General features: G+C 45.3%; 1 long non-coding RNA gene across 1 annotated transcript in view; it reads right to left on the bottom strand.

Moving 5' to 3' along the window:
* Positions 1–12,099, bottom strand: part of LOC147751425 (uncharacterized) — a 95,872-nt gene extending 83,773 nt beyond the window's left edge. Inside the window, exon 1 of the long non-coding RNA XR_015295591.1 lies at positions 11,963–12,099. This is a non-coding gene — a long non-coding RNA (uncharacterized LOC147751425). The remainder of the gene's footprint in view (positions 1–11,962) is intronic.
* Between the last annotated feature and the right edge of the window lie 2,094 nt (positions 12,100–14,193).

Consider the following 14,193-nt stretch of genomic DNA (forward strand, 5'->3'; position numbering starts at 1 on the left):
GAATCAGTTACAAACTCATACACACAGGAGTCGGCATTAGTACTAGCTCCTGCACTTTACCCCAATAATGTTAGGTGGGATGATGTGTCACCTCATCATGAAATCCCATTAAAATCGATTCCTCAACCACAGAGACCATACCCAAGAAAGCATGCAGCAAAGAAACAAGTGATGGAGATACTAAATCAACTTGAGTACCAGGGTGTGATTGAGAATTGCACCTCACTTATGAATAATCCCTTGTTTCTGGTAATGAAATCCGATAATTAATATAGTGTAGTCATACATTACAGACTTTTAAACGCATCTACACGTACATTTGCAGTACAAAAGGCATATAGTGCTGCACTGATGAATAACATCATGCGGAAAAAAAAAATCTACCCAGCTCAAATGGATTTTTCTGCCAAAATATACCGCCTTGGAGCAGGTATTTGACAGAATTCTCAGATCTAAGTTCTCTAGGCCAATTTTGTCGATTACACCAGGAGAATAAGAATAGCTCCGGGTTGTTTTCAGCCAGAGTTACTTCAAAATTTTGATGAGGAGGCATTGTCTTGTGTAAATGACTATCTGATGAACAATAAATTAATGGAACACTTGGCTAGAGTGAACCACATAATCCACGGGTTTGCTCACCTAAATTACAAATTCAATTTTAAAAAATCATAAAATTGCCCATCTCAGTGTCCTTTCTCTAGGGGTACGAGTTGTCTAGTGAAGGAAATATGTGCACTGCTCCAGCCACCAATGACTCTGAAAAGACTACAATCTATTTTTAGATTTTTTAATTTTGTCAGGACATACATTTTGGATTACGCATAACGGGTGAAACCATTCTACAGCTTAATCAGACCTGATTATTCAGTGCATCATTGGAAACAGATATTCTGTGTACCATACAAGTTGGCATGATAGCTTCTAAACATTTTGACACACGCGGTAACACATCTAACCTAGTAATCTGCGTAGTGATCAGCATAGCAGCAGGACAAACTGGAAACATATATGTCACTTTCAAAGTAGGTTATACATTCCTTATTGCATACAAATCACATTTGTACTTGAACAGTAAAATATGATTTGCACCAACTGAGAAGATACTCACAGCAGTACAGACTGCTGTAGTGAGAGAGAATGAGCACTGGTGCAAGGGAAACGCATAATTGTCATGACCCCGGTACCGACCCTAGAGACCGTTACAAAAGCAAGAATTCCAAATGCTAAAGCATTACATTCACAATGGATTCCATTGGCTAACCATCTCACTGCAACAGATGCAGATTATAGGTTTAACTCTACATTACAGACACAATAATTTCTGCAGTACGAGCAAGAATATCCTCTGCCAAATGAAATGATGCCTTTAGATTGATATACCGATGGTTCTGCCCAGCCAGTCAAAGTAATGAAACAGCAAAATTCGGGGGCATGGCAAATGTAAAAGGGTGCATGCATGATGGAATTTTCTGCCGTCCAGAAAAACCACACACCCAGTCCCTAGGGGACTGTAAGGCACAGCTGGGGAAACTAAAAGCTCTGGTACTGGAACTTAAAAATACAGATAGTGAATTCCCCACACCAATTGTGTGTGATTAATTTTACTGTGTCCAGTCCTGTAACGGATATTTACATTATTGGAGACAGAATGGATTGAGGGAGTTCAAAGGTTGTACAGTAAAGCACAACATGCTTTGGGAACAGATGGCAAAGCTGAAAGAAGGTCTGCCCACGCGCTCATGTTATTCATACATTGAGTCATCAACGTATTGGCATTCACGTTGAAGGAAATTCAATGTCGGATGAAGCTGCCAAGGCAACAGTTCATACTGCTGCCATTGCTGCAATTACTCGCTCAAGTATGAGGATAGATGGAAAAACTACAGTGGCAGTTAATGCCAAGCTCAATAGAACTGCCCTGCCGAAAGACTTTTCACTCAAGTACTCCTACAAGTTAGTCGCAGAAAATATTTCGTATGCGCAAATTCCAGGAGGGGGGTGAGTTATACCAAACATCGATCACAGATTAGGACTGACACTAGCTGCACATGAAGGTCTGGGTTCTGCTTACACAGGGATTACTGCAACAGTTTCATTACTGAAGCATCACTATTGGTCTTACCTAACAGTGCAAGGACTTTGTCCTTAAATAAGACATCTGCCAACAGATGAAAAGATCCACCGTAGCATTTCCATCACAGAAACCTCCACTGTTCTCAGACAAGATTTTGACTTGTTTTTTATTTGGACCACTGCAGCCCCTTACAATTAGATGGGGCTTACAAGTACATTTTGGTGGCAGTGGATTCATGCTCTAGATTCCTGTGGGTTTGGCCACAGCGCTCGGCTGACACTCAATGAACTCTTATAAAAGATTTGCAGGTCTTTATCAGGACATACGCAATTGGCACACTACATACCGACCAGGGTCTGGCGTTTAGCTCTTGGGCTCATAAAAAACGATAGGAAACTTGGGTGTGGCCTTGCGGTACTCCTCCCCTTACCATCCCAAGGGAAATCCAGTCATTGATAGAAAGAACCATGACTTAAAGCCATCCTTAACAGTTAGGGTACTAGGCTCGGTGGCAGTTAGGTCAATCACCTATAAGGGGGTGAGTGGGCACTTAACAACATGCCAAGAAAATCCTTAGGGGCCGTACACCTTATGAACTCCTGTTTGATGTGAGAATGTGGGTACCAGGCCTCAACAGTGTCAGCACAGTGGCAGCTGAAACACCATTAGACATCAATGAACATTTGGTTGTGTTACAGGAATGCAATGAATTCCAGGCCTTACAAAGCAACGTCCAAGTGCACCACTGCAGAAATGAAGGTAGTTCAGGCAAGGCCTGCAGGGTCTGTAAGATTGGGACAGAGAAAAGATAGTGAACAAAAAATGATTTGGGCCATCATACAGAGTGCCTGTACCTGTTCTGGCTGTTGTGGGTATCAGAACTGTACTTTTTGCACCCCTTGCTGGTTGCAGAGAAAAAAGGTTTGCCTCAATTGATCCGATCAAACCACTCTCAACAGTAGGCCACGTGTGCTCCTGGGTAGCAATCACACACCTCTCACTACTGTAAAGAAAGTTCAGATGGAAACTTTAATATCGACTGAAGACTGAACTCTCCAAAGAGAAGCTATAAACAACAATTAAATGATACTTCTCCCTGGTGAAACAACTACAACTGTACAATCAACAAGTACAGAAATTTAAATTTAAATTAGCAAGATCCTCGAGATACAGACACTACTCCACACTAACTTCCTGCTGCATTTTGGTGTCTGATACAAAGTGAATAGTGCTTCTTTTAAATGTATCGGCTCTTGTTTGGTTGGCACTTTTCAGACAATGTTCAGAGTTTGACCTTCTTTCATACACTCTGTGTTGGGAAGTGTTTTTGAAGGGCTCCCATTTGTCCTTCTATGTATGGTAGGAATTCTGATTAAAATCTTTCTGCTCCACAATGGACATCCCAGTTCAACCCAGAAAGGGGAAACTCTGCTGATGCTGGGTCGCCATGAGCGCATGGTATACTGCTTCAGTACACCTCGGCTTTTCCCTTAAAACTCCATCTACTCCCTACCGCACGGCCGCAGCGCTGGCATGCTTTCGGGTAGCCATGCGCTATATAAGAGCATATTCTTTTCTTTTTTCTTTTTCAAGAACTGAACGAAACAATTAAAAGCGTTCCTATTTAGTGAGGTGTTACAGTGTAATTTCTGCCACCATTGCTGATTTTCATCTGCTCTAGTGACTTGCTTACTTTTCTCTATAAGTGCCTGAAGCTGATTTTGCGCTATATAAAAGGCATATAACATCACATAACATAACGAGCATTGGTTCTTATCCTTCAGGCAAGTCTGCGTTGATTGCATACAACCTGTCTTCCACTGTCTGCTTTGCATCCATGAATTACGTCCTGGATATATGTCTCAGATCAGAATTGTTTGCGCCACTGGACATTGAAGTACTGATGAACCCCTTAAAAGCCCATGCGTGTTGTTGTCCCCACCATATTCCATTGATGATGAATGCTTTCTTAGAGCCACACTAGGATGCTTCAGGTCCAGGTAATGTGAACAACAGCTCTGCGTATCACTTATGGGTAACAACACCTCCCTCAGAGGCTGCTGTGTGAATTGAATGGAATTACCTTTGGTCTATAAACCTGCTTCGAGGTGCGCCTTTGGGATTGTCGTCTGCAGTTGTGGGCAAAAGCAATGTTGCGTCTACCACTTGGAACACACAAAACATTTTGGCTTTTCTGTGTGAGAACAATTTGACCTGTTTTAACAAAACTAACCAAACAGCTTTTGTTTTTCCTTTCTTCCAGGCACCATGGCTTTCTGAGTGCTTGAGATTTCAAACAAGTATATTAACTTTTAAAGCTTTTTATGGCAAATATTTAAGGGAGGCTTGCACTTAGATGATTTTATATCAGCTTTAAGGCTTTTTTAGCTTACATATTATCATGACTTCAAGACTTTTTAGAATGATTCTAGATAGCTTCTATATGTTTTGAAGAGTAGCTTTTAATATCTTTAAATGTTCTGCTGGCTTTATAGATAGCTTTTATGTATCGACCCTTAATATTAGAAGCAGGAGATATAATCCTGTGTAGGCACATGTAGCGAAGCAGCTTATTTCTTACATTGTCCTATTTTTCAGCAGTAACCTTTTGCACATATTTAAGCGTGACAAGGTTGGATTAGTTTCCCTGAAACTAAACTTGTTTACACATCCAACTTCACTCCACATTATCACAATGCCCTGAACATCTTGTACAAAGTCTCTTTTTGCATTATGTACAAATGTCATGTCTTTCTTCATCCACGGGTGGCAGGGCTATGTACAAATCCATAACATCCCTAATCTATACGCACATCGCAAGGCTCCTTCCTATCATAAAAGATGAGCATCCCGATAGATTAGCAGAGGAGGCACTCCAGCTGACACCAGAGGTCCTTGCATGCTTATAATTCACCATGCAGAACTCTGCATCTCATGAAGGGTGTCTAGTTCGTGGCCAAGACGGTGTCCTTCATTCTCTCCTACCAGGTAATGGGGTTGGATCATCCCTTGGGGGATTCTTGGCTCTACACCTACACACACTCTAGGTACACTTAGGGGCATATTCTCAAGGACTTATCGCCGAGTTATCGGCACTTCATCACAGCCAAAGTGGCAATAAATGTATCCCCTTATTCACAAGCTGGTGCCAACAGCCGATATCACCAGTTTACCTGCGATAGCCGCCGCAAAAAACATCGCCACTGATGACCACGGCAAATAACGCTAATGAGATGCAGAGTAGGCGTTCCCGTGCAAAAAGCAGTGACAACACCACTTCGCAACATTCTCAATGACTAGCCAGATCGGCGATAAGATCACAAAACAGGCGATAAGGCGCATAAGCAGCAGGGATTTAACACCTGTTCTCACCTGGTGTAAAGCCAAACGACAACCTGCACCATAAAAGGGAGCCTAGCCCAGAGCCACAGATTCCATGGAGCTACTGATCATGCAGCTCGGATCCCCAAGAGGGCCACAACACCCACCGCCACCACTCTCAGGCCCGCAACGGCCCCAGACCCCACCGCCACCCAACGGACCACCACAGAGGCAGCGCAGACAAAGACAGTGGACCTTCAGAAAACGCACCAGCCTCACAGACCTAACACCAGAGGATGTCATTGCCCACTACAGGCTCAAAAGGACAACCATCCTCCGCATCCTGAACATCATTACCCAAAGGCTGACGGTACCAACACAGCGGACAACCAACCTCCCTCCGCAGACAAAGCTGCTGGCTGTGCTGCATCTGTTGGCCTCTGGTACCTTTCAACCAACAACTGCCAGAGTCGGAGGAGTCTCACAGCCATCCCTATCAAAGTTCCTCACAACTCACCTGGATGACATCATCAGCTTGGTACCCCAGCACCTTCACTTCCCCCACACTCCGCAGGAACAGCTGGAGACCAAGCAAGACTTCTACCCCATAGCTAGCTTTCCGCACGTGTTGGGGGCAATTGACTGCACACCTTGTGCTCCCTGCTGACAATGCACACAATTACCGCAACAGAAAGCACAAGCATTCCATCAATGTTCAGGCAATAGTGGGGAACTGGGGACTCTTCACCAATGTCGGTGCCAACTACCCAGGCAGTGTGCATGATTCCTACATCTTCAGCCAGCCCATCATTATCCGGCGCTTCCGGAATGGCACCTACAGAAATTCACTGCTCATTGGTAAGTATAAAATGAACACACCACACACCCCAACTCCACAACCATGCAACTCACAATTCTGGTGATGCACACATTACAAACTTACATACAACATGCCAAACAACATGCCCACCCACCATACACGACAGCACAACTTAATGTGGTAACCTGGGCTAGCCATGTACATGAGCCATCAATGGCATGGCACATCAGCCACACACTAGCAGATTGTGGGAGAGGTGGGAACCAGGCATGTGCGAAGGAGGCAAGTGACCCATGAATGAGAATGTACAAAATACCAAGTGTGGCGTTGATGTGCTGGCCAGACTGCAGTATGCAGACCACAGACATGTCCATTTCGACATATACTGCTGGTGTTTGGAGTGTAGTGGATAGTGGACGCAAACATGTTACCCCAGGCAGTAGGGAAGATAGCGGAAATGTAGCTTGTTATGTCCCTCCCTTTAAGCGTGAGCGGAGTGGGCTGGCCCGGCACATGCCAGGCCAGCGTAGGGATGTGAATAAAAAGCATGTAGCTCTGGGCGTGGTTCTCTTTCGGAATGGCCAACATGTCTGCCAGTGCGGCGCCTCTCACCCCGCCACGAGGCCGATGCCGTGAGCAGTATTGCCTGCGATCTTGTACGCCTGCTGCACCCTGGGCCACTGTTCCCCGAACCCGTCTTGCCTGCCCCTGCGCACCCAGGACTCACTGCTCACCTGCTGACACCGGTCCCCGGAAGCTTGTTTCCTTTCCAGTAAAAGAATTGGCTTGGTAGTTTGGTCTGTCCTGTTCCCATGATGCACTGGGCCAGGGACAGACTAATTTGCTTGTAGCCAGGTTCTGAGCTGGGATGGTGCAGTGAGCTAAAAAACGGTGATGGGTCAAGCCCTGATCTGTTGAATGGGTACGAGTGTTCTGCTTAATTCAGATACTCTGTCCATCACCACCCCCTTTTCTGAATCGTTTTGTCCACCATAAGCGTGGAAGGGTATGCTCAGACATGAGTCCCTTGTTCACTGCACCATCAGGATTCAAGCAAGCCGGGCCGAAGACGGCTGTAATGCCAGAAACCGGTCCCCGGAAGCTTGTTTCCTTTCCAGTAAAATAATTGGCTTGGTAGTTTGGTCTGCCCTGTTCCCATGATGCACTGGGCCAGGGACAGACTAATTTGCATGTAGCCAGGTTCTGAGCTGGGATGGTGCAGTGAGCTAAAAAACGGTGATGGATCAAGCCCTGATCTGTTGACTGGGTACGAGTGTTCTGCTTAATTCAGATACTCTGTCCATCACCACCCCCTTTTCTGAATCGTTTTGTCCACCATAAGCGTGGAAGGGTATGCTCAGACATGAGTCCCTTGCTCACTGCACCATCAGGATTCAAGCAAGCCGGGCCGAAGGAGGCTGTAATGCCAGAAACCGGTCCCCGGAAGCTTGTTTCCTTTCCAGTAAAAGAATTGGCTTGGTAGTTTGGTCTGCCCTGTTCCCATGATGCACTGGGCCAGGGACAGACTAATTTGCATGTAGCGAGGTTCTGAGCTGGGATGGTGCAGTGAGCTAAAAAACGGTGATGGATCAAGCCCTGATCTGTTGACTGGGTACGAGTGTTCTGCTTAATTCAGATACTCTGTCCATCACCACCCCCTTTTTTGAATCACCTGCTGACACCGGCGTCTGTCAAAGAGGGCCCACCACGTTCCGGTGCAAGCTCCAAGCCCGAGGCCCGCAACCTTGGCAGTCTCCTCAGACCATCGCTGGCCTCTGGAACACAGGCCCCCAGCACTCCTTACTCATTGACGTACTCCACTGCTGCCTCCAGCCTACGCTACGGTCAAGTAGGTCACACATTTGGAACTGAGTTTTGATATCTTGATGGCCGAGTTCATATGTTCATGGGACGTTTGATATCACTGTACTCCCTTTGATTTGGTGCCACCAACTCTGTGCACAGCATTCCAACCACACGTGTCTGTGGTTCCTCGCTGACTACTGCCTTCGGCCGACACTGCGGTCCAGTAGGTCACACATTTGTAACTGAGTCTTGATTTCTCAATGGCTGAGTTCATATCATTGTACGCAAGGAGAGGAGTAAGAGGAAGACGCATTTCAGTCCGGAGGAAAAAGGATCATTGTTACGGAGGTGATGAAACACTACCAACAACTGCTCTGGTGTCACTAACTCTTTGCATCGCAAGCCAACGACACGTGGCTGTGGGCCCCTGCTGACCGCTGCCTCCGGCCTACACTGCAGTTGAGTAGGTCACACATTTGGAACTGAGCCTTGATTTATTTTTGGCAGAGTTTACATCATTGTACAGGCCTCATTGCAGACTGCATACCCTTTCGGTTCTGGTGCCACTAAGACTGTGCCCCGGCATTCATGGACACTCTCTGGTTGAACTTTGGTGGCATCTGAGTCTATGGCTTGGGTGTTGTCTTCATCATCATGTAGGTGATACTGACTTGGTGGTAAAAATGAGGCTGTAGCATTCCACTCCTCCATTTGCCTGTTTCTACCGATTTCTGCCCTCTGCATCATGCCCGAAGGGCACCTTCCACTGTCCCCCGCAACCCTCCGCGACATTCACCTTTGACATCTACAAGGACCCACTCACTCGTGTGGCCCTACCTCAGTGCATCGCAAGTCACCGTTCTGTGGCTGTGTGCCTGTGCTGGCCGCAGTGCATCCAGGGCCACTAACTCTCTGCAGCTCAAGTCATGGACCCTTGCTGTTAGAACTTTGAAGTTGCCAGCACCAACCAGCCCCTGAGGGGTGGCTTACACTCACCTCACACCCATCCAGCACAGGCGTCACTGGACATGTGATTCTGGTAATAAAAGGGGCAGGGTGCATGTGCCCATAGCCAGTCTCACAAACTATGTGTGTCTGTGTGGTCTTTATGTATGCATGATGGCCCTGGGCCAAACCACATAACATTGTGCTGTGTACAGCAATCGCAACCATGTCACCTCAGGCAGTGGGGTAGACCTGGGCCATGTAGCTGGTTCGTACCCCCCTGTGAGCGTGAGCGGAGTGGACTTGCGTACGACAGTCCAGCGTAGGGGTGTGGTTAATCAACCCGGGGCTCTGGGCGTGGTTAAGTTTAGGCCTTGCCAAGGAAGTAACTAATGCGTGTGTCTTTGTTGTAGTGGTGGCACCACCAGTCACGCAATGGACAATGTTGCTTTGTGGCATGCCCCCGGAGTGCAGGCTCGGCCGAAGGGGTAAATGAGGGAGTGCAAGCCCGCTCGGGGTCAGGGATCATACATGCCAACTGTTGTGTGTGTCGCTATTACCGCAGCATAAGCCAAAGGTCTACCCTCAATGCATGGCGAGTTCAGCCAGCCATGAACTCTACATCTGTGTCCGCCCTATCCTTACCATAGGCCTTCACACACGTGGCTGCACACCTTCAGCGCACAACATCACCGTGTTGTTGTCAAGCTTTTGGACATGCGCAGACAGGCATGACAATGGTGTGCCGTAGGAGGGCAAGTGATGCAATTGCGCTACGCACAATTGTATATAGGCCCGGGGGATGGAGGAGCATCAATGAGGCTACCTAATACATATTGATGCCGCACATTTGCTACAAGCAGTACATGTCAAAAAGGAATCACAAAGTCACACATATCGCACACAAATGTACCAGTGAGCCTGCAAACACATCATGCTGAACAAACTATTGACTCATGTCTCTCTGCACTGTCACAGGTGTGATGACTCACCTCCGAGCCCCGAACACACAGGCCCAGAGGCAGTACAATGCGGCCCACAAACGCACCAGGTGCATCGTGGAACGCACATTTGGAATGTTGAAGTTATGTTTGAGGTGCATGGACATCACAGGTGGAAGGCTCCTGTACAGCCCAGACATTGTGTGCAAGATGATCATTGCATGTTGTGTGTTGCAAAACATATGTGTACACACAATGCCCCATGGATAAAAGTGCCAGATGCACCGGACGATGATGAAGAAGATGAGGCCGGTGGACCACACCCCACTGCAGCCGCAGCAGGAATAGCCCGTAGGAACATCATCATTGACAATTTCTTCACATGAGCACGTCACATTGTGACAGTCCTTAGCAATCATGGGACACATTCCCTGAGTGAATGTCACTCATCTGTACAAGCTCATCACTCAGACAAGTGTAAGTGCAACATGTAGAACCAACAATGTCATAATTTGATGATAGATCATGGTGTGTCACCGCTGTACGGAGAGGCTGTTTAGGGTGTCACGTACTCGAAATGGCAGATCTGTGTGTCACAGATAGTATGGAATCCCACTCTTTGTCGTATCACATGTGTCCCAAATCATTACATATGAGCTGTCATTCGTGACTTACAAGTTACAACAGGGCTTCTTTTGGAGTCAAATATGTACCACCATAATGCAGGGATGCACCTGTGACTCAAGTCCTGCAACATGAGCAACATGTACATAAGGGGGAGTCACTGCCCCTACATTCCATGCCTTCACACTTGATTGATCATAGACATGACACGTCTGTGTGCAGGAGGTGTCGATTGTCCCTCTGCAATGTGAATGGGAGATGCGGTTTCACAGTGTGTTCCATGTATGTTTACGCATTGGCGCAGTTTACATGCAGTCTGCATGTCAATGTACATTCTGACTGTTTGTGAGGAGATGCCTATTTGATGCGGGACAATGGACATTTGTTCTACATCATGGATGTGGTGTTGTACTCACACATTGTCATCTCACCGTTTTTTTTCTCTGCTTGTCTGGTGCATTTTCCTGCATGACACATGGGAATTGCAGGCCTGTCACTGGTTTAAATCGCAGATTTTTGTATTGCGGTTTGAGCCATCGTCGCCTTTTTCACGGTTCGCATTTTTGCGGCATCACGTTGATTTTAACGCGGTAATTTGATGCGTTATCGTGAGACTATTGCATGGTACCGCCGTGTTAAGAATACAACGTTAACACAGTGTTATTTTCCCATGATGGACTGCGTTGTGAAGAGTTGCGTTAAGCTAATTTTGCAAAAATTATCACACGTTCTTGAGAATATCCCCCTTAGAGTAGGTTTCGTATAGTAGGAGTATTTTTGATTACTGACTTGTTTTATATGCCAGCATATATACATTATTTTAGCACCATGGTAGAAATATATCTTCTATTCACGCTTTTGGAGCTTGCAATCACTTTAATCTGGTTCTGTCTATTAATCATGGCACCAAGCCCCTAGTTTCTCTTGTCCAAACAATGCGTAGATTGTATGGATTAATAGACACTTCACGACATTGCAGCTTTACATTAAAGAAGGAATCCAAATGAGGATTTGCTTTACAACTTGAAATAACTTCAAATTTGAGTATGTATCTGTAGAAGTGTGACCGTCCAGGAAACACAGTAGATCATACGGTGGAGGTCAAAGAAGGTTTATTTGAGTAACACAGCTACAAAGATCCCATCCATCATCAAGCTCAGACCAACTGACAAATCCTCTATTCCAGTCTACCACCTTGCAACCTTCCGCATATTCCAAAACACCATAACGCAGGACATCACAGTATCACTCCTGGTTGGACTAGCCTCACCAAGTCATAACTAAAGTGGCAGTGATAGGAACAAAACTACACCTTCTTCTCACCTGATGCTTTTAGTCCTCAATGCTATCTGGAGATTCTTTATTAATTACCTCTTTTGTAGCTCGTGCATGTTCTGACTGTCAGGAATATTTTAGCATCAGAATTCTTACCTTAGGATAGATTCCATAATCGGGAGTTTCACAGAACCAGCCTTTAAGAGTTGAGTTCAAACATGAGCATGGTAGTTGGTCTGGATCTTTAATTTGATTCTTCTTCCAGTCTGAGGCATTGTAATTCCCACAGCATCTCAACTAAGAAAAAAGAACACTCAAATTACAGTTTGTTGTGTAGTTGAAACTAGTAAACTGCACGCCACCTGTCAATGCATGCGAGTTTCAAAGAACATTTAAGCAAAGAATAACCTAGAGCTAGAGAAATGACAACACGTTTTCTAAATCTTTTAGCAAAGTCTTTAAGCACAGGATTACAAGTGCTGTTCACACTGAGGTAAAAAATGGCAAAAGCACTCCAAACACAATGTTACAGCCTTGGGTTGTATTGGTTAAATATATCCAAGCCAACCTGAAATAATTAAGAGCTGCTCCTGACACATGTTTCATTCTTATTGGAGCTCGTCTGAGAAGCATAACTTAGTCTAGACACAACAGAAAACAGAAATCCATACATATGTATATATATATACATATATACATATATGTGGAGTGTTTGTCGGTATCTGCATTCTAGGCGGTGGGGAGGATTTGAGGCACAAACGAGGGGCTATAAGGACAACATATACACCCCCTCGCCAACATACACGGCACCACAAGTTTTCAGTTTCTTAAAGTGGCAACTGCATAATGTCGGAAGAAACAGTACGAGGGCGGGAGGCTGCCTCCAAGGAATTGTTTAGCAATCTACCCAAGGTAACCAACAAGGGGATTGCCACAGCATCGGGCGCACAGGCGACTGCCTCAACAAATGAAGCACAAATTAAAGATCTTTTAAAACGCTTGGAGAAGTGTATGCGTAGTGAGTGTACCAAATGGTGGGAACATAAATCACTGTCGATTTACATAGCGGAGGGTCGAGTCCCTCGAGGCTTACGAATTCTCCTGGCACCTAGCTACGAAAAACCTCACCCCGAAATATTAAAGAGATGGCGTCAAAGTAATTTGGACGCATCAGCTAATCTGGTGAAGCTACTTATAGAATACGCAGAGATTGATCGTTCGGAATTACTTAAAAAATTGGAGGAAATAAATGCAAACCTGCAAAAGTTTGAGCCAAACAACATGATAGCAACATCTAGAAAAGCAATACAGGAACGATTAAATCAGCATGAAGAGAAAATCAAAGCGCGCAAGGCCTACAAATTTGTGCGCGATAAAAATGATTACGAGCAAGGAAGAATTTACACATTCGCGCGCAAATTTGATAGCGCAAAACAAATAAAGATGAGTCAAAAACATGCTCCCGCAAACGTACCATCTACATCACCGGGCAATCATCAAGATGTTCATGCAGAATCTGCTCCTGGTATTAGCAACACTGATTTAGTTAACAGCAGTATATACTCTGATGATAGTAGCTCGACCAACACAACCACAGGAGGGCCGCAAATGGTACTCGACCTGGTCGAGGAAGTTGATTTTTTAGTAAGTGCCCGCCTCCAAACTTTGCGCCCTCTCAATCGGCGTCAACAACAGCAACAAAAAGGGCCAGAATCAACAGAAGACGCAAAGAACGCCGGAAAAAACACAAATGCAAACAGCAACAAAAAACCCAAAAAGAAGAATCAATATTGGCGCAAAAAGAACTAAAAGACAAAACAATTGTAAATCTTTCAACCACTACACTTACTGCAGCTGAAAATCAACTACTTAGCCTAGGATTATCACATTGCCCTTTGACAGACTTTAATTATGCTTCCACCAGAATAGACATTTTTCGATACATACGAAAATTGAAGCTACGAAAGTTTTTCAATATAAAAGATGGTCTTAATAACAGCACGGAAACAACTATAGAACCATCTACGAATGCACTTCAGGCCCGGGATGCAAGAGCTTTACTTACCTTACAACAAATGGGTAATGACAACAGCCGATTGGATTGTAACCTGACCACACAACAGGAACTTGTGGAAGCAGATATTGAACAATCTGGTGCGGGCATGAGCCCGTTCAAACCCACTTCTTGTTTCATGCCACCATGCCAAGAGACTCCATCGACTCCTTTCATGAGGTAGTTACATCTGATTTGAAAAAACTTCTTTTTTTTTTTTTGTCCTCATTCACTCCCTTGGTATCTGAGTAGTAGTGCGTAGAGATAAGCGTACTGTCACAGATAAACTGGTATAGGCATTGGATGTTACGAGGTGGTTCACCCATCAGTACTT

The sequence above is a fragment of the Lissotriton vulgaris genome, chromosome 1_1, assembly GCF_964263255.1.
Source record: "Lissotriton vulgaris chromosome 1_1, aLisVul1.2, whole genome shotgun sequence".
NCBI lineage: Eukaryota > Metazoa > Chordata > Amphibia > Caudata > Salamandridae > Lissotriton > Lissotriton vulgaris.